A 10,834-nucleotide genomic window follows, 5' to 3' on the forward strand; every position below is an offset into this window, starting at 1 on the left:
TGCTCATGTTAGGTGGAGCATAATAGATTCAGGTATGAGGAACAATTTATATCTCAAACTACACACTATATCTTCATGCGTGTATTAGAAGCGCAGTTCTCAAACTCTCTGATACCCTTAGTTCTGAAGAAGCTCAAAGTTGGCTAATTCTTTTATATATTTATTTTTATTTGATTTTTTTACCTCAGCTAGCACTTCATCCTGATTCCTGGGGTTTCTGCATTTGCAGTGAAGCCAGTGAACCACACAAGTAGGCTGATTCTTCCCAAGCTCCGGCACTGTCCCTCATGTGCTGACTGAGTGAGGAATCAAATAGGAAGAGAGACCCATGGATTTCTGGCAGCCTGGGAAGTGAATCCATGGCTGACCTCAGCTTGCAAATCAGACACTGGTCTCCTTGTTTCCCTTTACTGTTCATTGGGTTCAGCAGCTGTGTCCTTCCAGGTTTCCTGGACAGTGATGGGCCACAGTCTCCCGACTTCCAACCACCCGCTCCTCAAAAAGAAAAACCAGACTCAGCATCTTATATGAGGGGCACAGTCAGGGGTCAGGATAGATTCGCTTTAAGTCTCCTCCTCCAAAGGAGGCCAGGGAAGAGGCATTGTTCCCCCTAATCTGTGTGGCTCAGGAAACAGAGCTCTAGAGACATCTCCACCATGGCCTGCACCCCCTCCTCCTCACCCTCCTCAGTCGCTGCACAGGTGGCTGGAGACAGGGAGTCAGGGACTGGCACTAGGTGGACCAGGGCTCTGCTTTGCTCCCCTGGCTCACTGAGCCATCTCCCTCACCCCGTGTCTCTCTCCTGACTCTCACAGTACTGGGCAATCAGGGCTCATTTGGTAGCCTGCACTGTCTCTCTGTGGCTAAACCAGTCACCGTCTCCTACACTGCAAGCAGCACCAATAAGGTTCTTGGAATTGTGACCTGGTACCAACAATGACCAGGAAGTGCCTCCAAACTGCTGATTCATAGAAGTAAATATCTGAGTGCAGGGATCCAGGATGGATTCTCAGGCCACCAGTCTTGCAAGGAGGCCTTCCTACGCACCTCTGGGCTTCAGTCTGAGGACAAGGCTGATCACTCCCATTGGCTTCAGACAGCCCCCTGGAGGTCCAAACAGTGCTGCAGTCTGGGGAAGTGAGATGGGAACATGCCAGGTCTCCTAGGAGCATGACCTTCCAACAGCATCACCCACAACCAGGACAGCTGTTCTGTTTACCATTTGCGTGGATGTTTCTTGGTGCTGCCGCTAACCAGGGCCCAAGACTCAGTTCAGGGACAGTGATCTAGACAATACAGCTTTGTTCTCTCAGTGCCAGCCCCCAGAGGAGGCCCTTAGCAACAGCATTGTCAGACTGCCTCAAAAAAATCAGAAAGTCTTTGATTCCAGGAACAGACTTCCCTGGAGACAGACACAAGATGAGTCAGGTTAAGCAGGGACAGAATCCAGCTGGGTCAGCCTCAGGCATGTGAACTAATGCAAAGGTCTGTTCATCTTTATTGTCCACTAAACACCTACTATGTGCCAGGCTCAGAAGAGGGCTCAGGATACAGAGTTTTGAAGACAGACAAGGTTCCTGTCTTTACAGGGATAATACCTCGCAGAAGAGTGAGCACCAACAAGTCAAAGGAAATAGGGCATATTGTGAGGTATACAAGAGGTGACGTGGGCCAGCACATGGTGAGCAACAGGAAACCATTAGGAGGTTGTAAGGAAGAAAGACACAGACTCTGGTTTGAGATTCAGGAGGAAAAGTCCAGCTTCTCCAAGGAAAATGAAAAAGGAGGGGACAGAGTGAAGGCAGACGGTCCAGCTAGGACATGGTGGCTTTGTACACATGAGAGATGAAGTCTCTGGCAAGTAATGTGGCAGCTGAGCAGGGACGAATGTGTGTGACCCACACCATGGTGAGAAGGACTAGAGGAAAGAGGCGAATGGTTGAGGCCCTGAGTGTGTCCTTGTGATGGAAACCTGAAAACAGCCTGTAGCTGTGATCGAGTGTGTCACGCTCCTCTTCTCTCTGGAAAGCTCATAGGACTCAGCACTCATTGTTGCCCTTCCCTGCTATTCAATAAGATTAATGTGAACCATCACTCTTCACACCTGAAAAGAGATCGGTTTACTTTCTATTGAGCAAAAGCCCCAAGGGTCAGGACAGAGCATTGCAGAGCATGTGGGATGATCCCCTACACATCCAAGGGGCTGCTGCTGTTAAAGCTCACGATGAAACCTCCCAGAGCTCTGTCAGAAACCATGAGAGCGGAGGTGTCAGTGCTGAAGTAGCTGATTTGGGAGCACACTGATTTGCAGTCTGTGCTGCTGCAGGAGTCTGAGGACTGAGGCCCAGCACAGGCAAAAGGCTCCCAAGCTGTCATTATGGGGCAGACTCCTTGTGGCCTCCTCAGTGATGGGGGGTAGGGGTGGGTAAAGGTCAATGAAAAAGCTAGAGAGCAGTGGAAAGGCAGGATTCTGTGTCTGGGCAAGGAAAGGAGGTCCAGCCCCCACCCAGGCATCCTTATTCATCCTTCTCTTTACCTTCCTTCCTCCCTGCCACCTTCCCAGGGCAGACTTCCAGGGCTGTGGTGTCTCTGCTACTCTTTCTCCATCACAAACAGAGCAGTGGGGAGGTTATGTGATGACAAAGCTATCTCCTCACACTCAGCTGTCTAGTTACCCTGGGGAATTCCTCTGAAGGATGGGAATGCTCTGTTTGACCTCTGACCTACAGTAAGATCCCAGCCATTTGTGAGGCCAAGATGAATGACCACATTCTGTTTACACAGGATTATTTACAACACACGTAGTCAAATAAAACCATCAAGTTCTGCAGAAGTCAATCCATTCTTCAGAATTATAGAAATGCAGGTCTCTCAGTTGTCAGCAACAGGCTTTAAATCCCAGGGTGACTAACTGGTCAGGGTGGGATCAGCCACATGAAAATGTTTCTTTACAGCTAGTGACTCTATTCTCTGTGTTTCCCCTGCTGAGATTTCAGCTCCATGAGATTGTTCATTGTAGTTGCTGCTATTTTCTGTCTTGTCATTGCTGTAGCTACAGAGCCCATAACACTGCCTGGCACTAAGGACAGACTCAAAACATGTTTGTTAAATATGTGAGTTCACCCACATTGGAATGCCAGGAAGAGATACAAATCTGAGGTCAAGATAATAATTTTTTTAAAAAATTCTGGAAATTTTGTGTTTGAGATTCAAAGTTCATTCAACAGAAGATATTAAGTGAGAACATTTTCCTTCGGATGGTTAGCAGGACAAGGATATGAATATGAAAATACAAATATATCACACATATCTCCCCATGGCCCAGGGACTTGAGAGCTCAGCTGGTCTCTGCAGCTGCCCATCACGGCCTCTTTTCACTCATTTATGGTCTGATTCCCATGAATCCATAGATGCTGGATCCCATGGGTTCATGTGGAGAAAGTGGAGAGGGCGTGATGGGCTTTCCCAGTCCTGCTTAAAGAAACCACAGGAAGCCAGTAGATCATAAAGCAAATTCGGGGGACAGAAATCCCTTGAGAGCAAATAAACTGCAGAATATGGGTGAGTTGGAAAAATGTCTGGTAATGTTTATACAACTAAGAAACTTTACATTAGCAATCCTTCAGCACAATATTCATTACAGAGCTTCAAATCAGCCATGTGATCAATGCAATTCAAACATTAAACTCATCAACCAGAAGTCCTATAATAGGCTTCGCTTAGGAAATTTTTGAAGGAAGAATGATGGGTTTATGAGCTCTGTGTCCACAGAAGAGATATTTCTGCACTAGGAGGACTGGGTAAAGTCAATAAATAATTAGGAATGTAGGTGCCATCTGTACTTTATTGTAATCCAATATGCAATGCTGTGAGTCCTGCATCTGCAAATCTTAACATTCATTGTGCTTCCTTCAATTTTCCACTTATTACAATAAATTAACTTTAGATATGGATGATCAAAAAACAAATCAATTAATGTGAGAATCCTTGAAATCTGTTGCTTTAATGCGCAAAAATTAGGGAACATTTCAAAGGTATATATTTGTTGATTTATGTACCAGTGATAAAATACCTTTTCGTTGATCTGTTGTAGAAATCACCTAGCAAGGGGGTAAGTTGCTGGGAAACAGGTGTTGAAAAGTTAAACAACATGAACCACAATGATGATGGTCAAAGTTGGCTGAAGGGTACAAACAATTCATTAGAAAATTATCAGTATGTTTTCTGACTCAAAAATTTCCATGCTAACCAGTGTTGGAAATATCCTTGTTTGTGATGAGATGTTTATGTTCTGCTTTTAACAGGTGTACAATGTGGACAAAATGTAAGCTTACACTGTGACTTCAAGTAGAAGCCCGTCTTCTCCAAACAGGCAGAGGAGAAGCTGGTGTGGAGAACGTGGAAAAGACGGGAGCTCAGGGTTTCCCAGGACAGAGAAGCGAGTGAGTCCGGAGTCCTAGAAGTAAGAGGAGGGGCTGTGAGTTGGGCTGTGGGGGTCTGCAGGGGCCACAGTGTGAAGGGCAGGCTGACGAGGCCCCAGGGCTCAGGGTTTATAAAAATGAGGAGTTACTGAACGGGTTTAAGCCAGGGAGTGCCCTCCCTGCCCCATCTGAAAGAGCAGGATCTCTCTGAATGCCCTGAGAAGAGAGTGCCTGAGGGAAGTGAGTGATCCTGATTCTAGATTTTTCACTAACGCACCTTATGAGTCTAGAAATCCAGGGGCCGTTTGCACAGTTACACAACAGTAGACGTGGCTACTTTGAGAAGTGATGGTCTCTGCCCTCGTCTTCTCACTTGCAAGAGAACTTTGAGGGAAAAAAATACATACCGACCTTTCTAATAAACTGAAAACATCCCATCAAAAAATACATGTGGCATATCACAATACAAACAAATTGTATAACATCTAGGACAAATTCTTGACCAAAAAATATGACACAACTGTGTAGACAATGACAAGTTTTACTTAGGGAGATAATGGCTAACTTCATAAAATAGAGAAATATGTCACACTGCTCACTGATAAAAGTAAGTCTGCCAAATCTATTAATTTTCCTACATTACTAAATTGAGTCAAATCTCCATAAAACACACGAAACCACTGCATATATAACTTTTGCTGAATTGCTGCCTTCAACATATCATGGATCCTTTAGTTTTCCTGGAAAACTCTCATTTTCACCATCCTTTAAAAGAGTCCCTAGCTCTTTAAAAAAGAAGCAGTCTCTAGTAATCAGACCATGGATATGTGAACACTATCAGTGACTGCAGAGCTGCAGAGACCAGCTGGATTCTGAAGTCTCTGAGCCACGGGAAAGTCTGTGTCCTGGGACCAGCATTGGATGTTGTGGAGCTGCCCAGTTCTTGCTACACGGCTGCTCAGTAAGGACCATTCACTCAGAGAAATCCAGCCCTTGGGACTGGGCCCTGTGTTCACCAATGGGGACTCAGCAGCTGTGTCCCCTCTGGCCTGGCAGAGCTCCCTGAGCAGGGAGCTGTGTATGGTCTCAACAGGTGCTTCCTCCCAGGGCCTTGCAAGAAGAAAAGCAAATCTTCCTCCTGCTCAGTCTGCAGAGTGAGCTGAGCTGCATCCCCAGGGCTCAGGGAGGGGCTGGGCAGTCCCTGGGTGGAAACACATTTGCATGAGCAGCCCCTCCTCTGCAGAGGGTGGGAAGAAAAGGAGGCCTGGGGCAGCCCAGTCCCACTGCAGGGAAAGAGGCTGTGTCCACCATGGCCTGGACTCCTCTCCTCCTCCTGCTCCTCTCTCACTGCACAGGTAGGAACAGGCCTCAGAGACCAGGGTCAGCACCCAGCCTGATTGTGACTATTCTGGCAAAGATCCCTGAACAACTTTAGCCTGCTTTCTGCCATATCACCCATTAATGCTTGTGTTTGCAGGTTCCCTCTCCCAGCCTGTGCTGACCCAGCCAACCTCCCTCTCAGCATCTCCGGGAGCATCAGCCAGACTCAGCTGCACCTTGAGCAGTGGCATCAATGTTGGTAGTTACAGCATATACTGGTACCAGCAGAAGCCAGGGAGTCCTCCCCGGTACCTTCTGTGGTACTACTCAGACTCAAGTAAGGGCCAGGGCTCTGGAGTCCCCAGCCGCTTCTCTGGATCCAAAGATGCTTCAGCCAATGCAGGGCTTTTACTGATCTCTGGGCTCCAGTCTGAAGATGAGGCTGACTATTACTGTGCCATATGGCACAGCAGCACTTCTCACAGTGACACACACACATGGGGAAGTGGGACAAAAACCTCAGCCTGCTCTCACTCTTGTTCTGTGACAACTTTCAAATTGAAAAAATAACTTTTCGGTTTAGAAACTATATTTGGAATTACTTTCTTGTGGTAACAGGCTTTTCTCTCAATTTCCCATTCATTGTTTTTGAAATCTCAGTAAAACAAAAACAAAACCAAGCCACCTGATGACACTAAAATGTTGGCTGATTGTCCAGATGTGTTGCCTGAGGAGCTGGGCCTTTTTCTGCTGAAAGAAGCAAAACAAGCCTTTTCTAGCTCATACTGTAGTCAGAGCTTGGGAACATTCTAGCAGGTAAACAGTCTCCTGCCTCATGGATTCTGCTTTTCCAGGGTTCAAACCAGAGACTTGCCCTTCCATTTCCAGTAGCCTGTGCTCAGGGCTGTCCACGGTTCACTGTGTCCCAGGAACAAAGCATGAAAATGTAAAATTCTTCATGAGGACACAGGTCAGGGGGGAATTCCCCATAAAACTGGCCTGTCAGTCCTGGGTACCTGCATTTTCAGTTTCAATGTCAGAAGAGCAGATGAGGTGTGGGGCTAATTGGATCTGAGGGCAGCAAAACTCTTTGTAGGACATGAGTGAGTAAATGGTTGGGGGGTGGCGGGTACCATCATGGCTTAGACGAAGCTGAGGCTGCTCCTGGGCCATTGGTAGAAGGAGGTCCCATGGATGTGACTTTCCTCCAGCTCATCCCACTCAGAATCATGGGGACTGTTGAGGGGGGGTTTCCTGATCCCTTGGGGCATGACCGTGTTCACATGTCTTCTCTTACACCATTAGAGCTTTTTGCTGAGTCAGGGTCTAGTTGGTGCAACCTCTGGATACAGAAACTGCCCAATATTTGCTTCAAGTGACTCCTCCCCATGAAACTCTCGAGGAGGTCCACATCTCGATGTCAAATTCCTGCATGGGGAGCAGCAGAAGCATTGGGCAGTCCCATGGAAATGGCTACTGAGGCTCCCAGAGACAGCACCTATATTTGTGACCCAGGACAACAGTGATGGACCTACAGGGGTCCCAGCCTGATTCTCCTGCTCTGGGTTCATCCACATTGCCTGCTTGACCAGCTCTGGGCTCCAGGCTGAGGACAAATGTGATTATAAGCATCGCACAGCGGCATCCAGACTCCATCTCACCAAAAGCTCCTGATCCATGGAGAAGCGAGAGAAAGATTTGTCCCCAACTCCTCCTGTCTTCCCCATCCCTCCTTTATCCTTCCCTGTTGCCAACTCCAGTTCACGCCAAGGCTTCTGCTGTCACTTGTGTTACTGAAAGTGGAGCATCAGTTCAATGAAAAGAACTCGTTTGCTTACTGGTGCTCCAATGCAAACAGAATTGATTTGTTTCTAGAAGCAAAAGGAGCAGGCCACACATGGTGTGGATGAGGTGGGGGTGACAAGAAAGAAGAATCCAGCCTGTGTGACCCAGAGACCCAGGTGCCCCTGCCTGGCCCTATAGGTGTCTTCTGTTGGCGCAGGCATGGTGGCCATTTCCTGAGCTCTGAGACTGCTTGAGAGATGACAAGAAAGGAGAACCCATCCTGTGTGACCCAGAGACCCATATGTGAGAATGAAAGTCCAATACTTAAGGAAACATGGAATCAGCATTCTGAAAGCTCTGGCTCTGTCTTGGCCTTTGGCTGATGTAGAAGAGAAGCAAGAGAGATGCTCAGCCTTGGGTGGCCCAGGCACAACTGTCCTGAAAAGGGTCTGAGCTCTCTGCAATGTGGGCTTTCTGCAATAATATGCTTATGGAGGCTGCAATCCAAGTATGATGCAAAAGAAGCTATTGAAAGTGACCAGGAGATGGTTTACAGGGGAATGAGGCAAAAGGTGTGGGGTCAGATGTGGTAAGGAGGGTGCAGCCTGGAGAACAGATCATCTTTGGGAGCCTTATGAGGAGGAGTCCCAAGGCCCAGAGCAGTGACAAATAGAAGATGTGGAAGGATCTGGGCCCTGGAGACACAGACGTACAGGGGCTTGGGTCTGTTCTGGAGGGTCCCTGAAGAGGATGACATTAAAACACTATGGTCAGTGGCCTCTGTCCAATGCTCCCAGTCCCAGCTTCTGTCCCTTCCAGAGCTTCTGGGTGTCCAGGTCTCTTCCCTGAATTTGTTTTCTCAGCACCAGCCCCCAGGAGCAGCTTCACCTTCCGTGCCCAGAGTGGGGCTTACACAGCTGAGTATGAAAGACAAGATTTGCAAGAAAGTATCTGCCCATTGTGTAGGGGGTGAGTGAGCAATTGTGGGCATTTGAGCTCCTCTAGGGACCTAAAAGAGCAGAGGTGCTCCCCAAGACCTGGACTCCTTACTTTCCCCTCCTCCCATCGCTCTCCTCACTGCAGCTACAGCCAGGTGAGGGCTCAGGGCTACTTGAGGACCCAGCACAGCCCAGGGCCTCCATCCCACGCATTGTCTCCAAACTCTGTAAGGGCTATCTCTGAAACTGTAGAAACATAGATTTCTATGTGCCCAGGACAGGGTTAGAGGACACTGACCCCATTTCTTGCAAGCTGCTCATCAGCTCTCAGGGCCCCAGTGAAGAGAAGAAAGAGTTAGAAATCAGGAATCGACCCAGGGCTCCCCTCTCTCTTCTCTCCCAGCCACCATCTGGCTTCTTCTAGCCACAGAAATAAAGAGGAGGTGGCCAAAAAAGGCAAGGGGAGTGCTAGGCAATATCAAAGGCAGCAGAGCCAAGCAGTCACCCCGGATGGTGTGAGGAGGTGGTGGAGGTGTCTGGAACCAGGGAATAGTGCGGACCCTCTTACTAAAGTGAGGAGGGGTGGCAAAAACGGAGGCCTAGATGGTAAACCAGATCTCCTGAGCCATTTACTCATTTTTTCTTCTGTTGCAGCTTGGGTAAGAATAGGACAAAAAAATTCTTTGAGGAGGTTTTTTTCTTCAGCTAAGAATCCTTAGAGGATTAACTCAGGAGTTGAGGGGAGACTGAGCCTCGCTCTCAGGCCAAAAGAATTTGTAGCTTTCAAGGGAATTGGATAGGATTGAAGTTCCCAGATTTTGGCATCTAAGACCTAAGTCCCCTTAGCCAAGCCCAGCACTGGCACCAAAGTGGAAGATGGCTGATAGATAAGTCTAGAAAGGCCTAGATGAAATAATCCTGGGGCTTAATCCTAAATCTGGAAAGAGAGCAGGTTTTATGGTATAAAGCAGAATGATGATTAGATCTTAAATCTTAAGACTTGGGTTTGAAGTCAGACGTGTTGGTGTGCATCTGTAGTCCCAAGGTTTTGGAAGGCTCAGACAGGAGGATCACTTACTTCCAGAAGTTTGAAGTTACAGTGAGCTGTGATCATGCTGCTGCACTCCAGCCTGGGTGACAGAATGACACTTCATCTCTAAACAAATAAACAAACAATCATTTGGGTTTGCGTCCTGGCATTTACTGGCCATGTGGCTTTGAGCAACCCAAGTTTTCCTTCTTTATTTCCTCACTTGAAAAATGGAGATAATGATGAAAATACCCACTTAGTAAAGGTGTTGGGAAGATGAAACGGGATTAATACAAAGTCACTCCATTGCTGCTAGGAGATGGAAGCTTAGATACTGGAGGCCAGAGTGTTTGAGGGGCTTGAGGGACTGAGAACACCCAATCTGGAGGTCAGACTGGTAGCGAGATGCTTGGGGACAGACCAAAGCCATAAAGAGTCTGATTCTGGGAGAGCACCAGGGCCAGGATGTGCCCAGGGTTGCTGGGGAGGGGTAGGGGCTACAAAACAATTAATTAATTGCACTTAGTGTTCACATTATTCTAGAATGTATTCCTCAGATGGGCAAATATTTTCATGTACCTACCTACCTACCTACTTACCTACTGGTCTGCAATCTGTCAGTGAGGGCCTGAGAGGAAAGGGAAGGCACAGAGGCAGAGGCTGGGTCCAAGGGCAGGTCCCAGTCATCTGGGAGCAGACTCTGCTCAGCCAGGGAGGGAAGACAGGGAGCAGCTCCTGGTGTCTTGGAGGCAAGCACCGCCCTGTCCCTGCTGGTCTTCCTGCTCTGTGGTCCCAAGGGAGGTCCCTCAGGGAGGATGAGCTTCAGGACTGTCTTGTAAAGCACACAGTGAGCTGGGCAGGTGAGTCCAGGGCACGAGGACTGTGTGGAGACCTGAGACTCAGATGCTTACTGACATGGACACTGCCCAGCTCCATCCTATAGGGAGAGGACAAAGTGGACAGCGGAGAAAGCCAGATTCTCGGGCTTGTGTGGGCTTCAGCCAGCAGAGGGTGCTGTGGGCTCCCTCTGAGGCCTGTGCTATGGATCCCAGTTGGGAGCTACCCTCTAGGCCTAGGCTGGAGCCCTCCGCTCCTGTTCACGGGGACCAGAAGCTGTGTCCTTACAGGTCCTCAGGGAGACACAGAACAGCCCCACCCAGGTCCACCCCATCCCAGGCTCAGCTTTCTAGGCAGGGATCAGAGTCAGGGCCTGGGGTGGGACTTGGGCAGCCCAGGGGAGGAGGCTGGTGAGCATGAAGAGACCCTCCTTCATCCTGGGCTGTTGGAGGAAATAATAGGGACTGGGGGAGCTCAGGCCCAGTTGAGGGTCATCAGGATGC

The 10,834-nt window shown here is 48.5% G+C and overlaps 1 long non-coding RNA gene across 2 annotated transcripts; it reads left to right on the forward strand.

Annotated features, from left to right (window-relative positions):
- The first annotated feature begins 1,355 nt into the window (after positions 1–1,355).
- LOC105464665 (uncharacterized) lies at positions 1,356–6,039 on the forward strand. 2 transcript variants are annotated; one of them, XR_011613926.1, is made up of 3 exons: positions 1,356–1,485; positions 4,305–4,442; positions 5,899–6,039. It is a non-coding gene; the product is annotated as an uncharacterized lncRNA (long non-coding RNA). The 2 variants fall into 2 exon arrangements; XR_011613927.1 differs by having other exon boundaries at positions 4,305–4,462; positions 5,899–6,037.
- The last annotated feature ends 4,795 nt before the right edge of the window (positions 6,040–10,834 follow it).

The sequence above is a fragment of the Macaca nemestrina genome, chromosome 15 (genome assembly GCF_043159975.1).
Source record: "Macaca nemestrina isolate mMacNem1 chromosome 15, mMacNem.hap1, whole genome shotgun sequence".
Taxonomy (NCBI): Eukaryota; Metazoa; Chordata; class Mammalia; order Primates; family Cercopithecidae; genus Macaca; species Macaca nemestrina.